Raw genomic sequence first — 3,265 nt, forward strand, 5'->3', positions numbered from 1 at the left:
CTTTCTACATATTTATTCAGATCTCTGTCTATTCAGGTGTCACTTGTTCAAAGGTGTCTTTTACATGATCGATATGAAACAGCACCTCTTTCCCATTGTTTTATGCCTGCCTCTCCTGCTTTATTTTCCTGTGCAGTGCTTGTCCCTGCCAATATTATTTTTGCGTTTATTTATTTACTGAAACCTATGAGACCAAAACGTCTTATTTTATGCAGCATGGTATCCAGAGAGCCAAAAAAAGTTGTAAAAGTATAATAGGCACTCGATAAATATGTGGCAAACCGATGTTGGTTTATGAAAGTATAATTTGGGTAAAGCATTTTGTATCACATTCATCTTAAACTACAGAAGAGTCAGTGTGTTTAAATATTGATCAGATAGTATGATATTAACCACAAAGCTTGAAAACAGCAGCAGAACTGTTAGAAATCTACATTCTCACATATCTCTGGTATCTTCAACTCCTGCTGTAAGCTTCTAGATTTACATTCGGTGTTTTTGAGCCTTTTCTGCTACTCATGCTATGCTCTCCTTTGGGAGTAACAATAACCCACTTGTAGCTGTTTCTAAAAGCCATATTTCTTCTTCCTGATCCAGATCATTGTAGCTAACTTTTCATTACCATTGTGAATACACCGTAGAAAACAATATCGCTTCTTGTTTCATAGTGGAACAAAGTCTAAAAGAAAGTCATCAGGAACTCACTATTGTTCTCAACAGTCCCTCTACAACAATGACTACTGTTATGTACTCTACCTCAGTGATTGCCCAAGATTCCCAACTGTGAACTGACTATCTCCCATTATTACTCTGTTACGCACCCTGCCTCACAACAGTACCCCATCAATCATTAAAGATCTGTCCCATCTATTTATTATCTCTCAAATCTGTCCTTTAAAATAAGAACCATACTATTTCTTCACAGATCTGCGGGTTGATTTGGGCTGGGCCCTCTGGATTGTTCTTTTGTTGGTGTCTCCTAGTCATGCGTCTAGCTACACTTCTCTGGTTGCTTCAGGAGAACTGAATGATCTAAGGTGGTCTCACTCCCAGCTGATTCTGACTAATGGCTGTTCCCTGTTCAGAAGCCATTTAGCTCCCATTAGATAGATGGGGCCTTTTTATATGGCAAGCTCAGGACAGCAAGAGAGGAAAAACAAAAGCTTCAAAGCTTCTTGAGGTTTAGAATTGGCAATAACACTAAATCAACTCATGTTTATTGATCAGAACAAATCAGAAGGCTAGCCTAGATTCAAGGACAGGTAAAATAAATGTCACCTTTTAATAGGATTCATGACAAAATCACAGTTCAAAGAGTCATGCAAACAGAGATGGGAAGAATTTTTTCTGGTCATCTTTGCAACAATTCACCATAATCTTGTACAAAATAAGATTTAAAACTACACTGAAGACACTCAATGCCTTGGCCTTACGCTTCATTTCCTACCAAACCCCATTTCATATTCTGCCCTACATTCATTTGCTAGTAGCAACATGAACTGCTAGCACTCTGATCAAAGTACACTCTCATAACTTTGAATTTTAATCTCAGCACCTTATTTCTAGATTTTTCTCTTCGTAAGATCCCTTCTCCAACAAAGTTAACTTGTTTGATTTTTACAATATATAACTTGCTAATTCACACCTGCAAAATTGAACCAACAGCTAGTCATTGCAAGACTCAAAGCTAAACAGCCACTTTCTTAATTCTGCACTGGCTTAGCTCTCATCTCCCTCTAAATCTTGTGGTTCATGAGTTCGAGCCCTGCATTAGACTCTGTGCTTATGGTGCAGACCCAGCTTGGGATTCTCTCTCTCTGCTCTTCCCCTACTCACACTGTCTCTTTCTCTCAAGGCAAATAAACAAACATTAAAAATATTTTTAAAGGCTACAGTTCTTTAAACAACGAATTTCATCTTGGATTTTCCCTCAGAAATACTTATCAGAATTTATATTTACCTATTTTTTAAGATGTTATTTTTTGTTTGTTTGCAACAAACATACTGCAACGGTTTCATCTAACAGCTATTCTGATTGGTTTGTTTCTGCACTGCTTGTTAAAAGTTTTTACTATCTTAGAATCTCTGCAACATTGCTCATGACAGAAAGAAATGAAAACATCCTAAATACTAACAGGAAATTGATTAAATAAATTATGGTACATGGACATTATGAACTACTATGTAAAAATGTTAAGCTATTTTAAGCTTTATTTTGACATGGAATGTGCAGGCACTCCAGGAGGTAAGAAATCAGTACACATACAGTATGACTTCAATTTACACTGAAAGGCTAACCATGCATAAACACAAAGTGTGGGAGCAAATTTATAATAAAAGAAAGGAAATAAACCAAACCTTTACTTCTCCAGTCTCAAAAAGGAGAATGAGGCGATTTTCTGTGGGTGAAGAGTAAATTTTATGATTTACGTTGTATTTTGATGAATTATTTGACAATGTTATGAATAGCAATAATAGCTAACCTTTGTTGGTAGCTTACTACGTGGCAAATTATTCCAAATTCTAAATAGCAACTTACTTAATTTTCATAAAAAACTCGAGGAGGAATCTACTAGTGTCGTCATTTAACAGATTTTAGAAAGTGAGGCACAGAGATGTTGAATAACTCATCCCAGGTCCAAACGCTAGTGTTTCTAGAACCTAGAGAGTATGAGCCTAAGTTTACTTTTTCATAGCAGCTTGTGTAGTACTTCTGTAATTATTGTAACACTGTGCGTTACAGAAATACCAGGTAATTGGCATTAATCTTAAACAGTACTGTAATTTTTTTAATTAATACCAAATACATGGGGTCGCATCCACTGTTTTCCGTCCTGCTTTGTTTAAAATTTTTAATGTTTATTTATTTATTTAAAAAAATTTTTTTTTTCAACGTTTATTTATTTTTGGGACAGAGAGAGACAGAGCATGAACGGGGGAGGGGCAGAGAGAGAGGGAGACACAGAATCGGAAACAGGCTCCAGGCTCTGAGCCATCAGCCCAGAGCCTGACGCGGGGCTCGAACTCATGGACCGCGAGATCGTGACCTGGCTGAAGTCGGACGCTTAACCGACTGCGCCACCCAGGCGCCCCAATGTTTATTTATTTTTGAGAGACAGAGAGAAAGAGACAGAGACAGAGTACAAGTTGGGGAGGGGAAGAGAGAGAGAGACAGACACAGAATCCAGAGCAGGCTCCAGGCTCTGAGCTGTCAGTACAGAGTCCAACGCAGGGCTCAAATCCATGAACCATGAGATCATGACCT

This window comes from Panthera onca, chromosome B1 (genome assembly GCF_046562875.1).
Source record: "Panthera onca isolate mPanOnc1 chromosome B1, mPanOnc1 haplotype 2, whole genome shotgun sequence".
In the NCBI taxonomy this organism is placed as follows: domain Eukaryota; kingdom Metazoa; phylum Chordata; class Mammalia; order Carnivora; family Felidae; genus Panthera; species Panthera onca.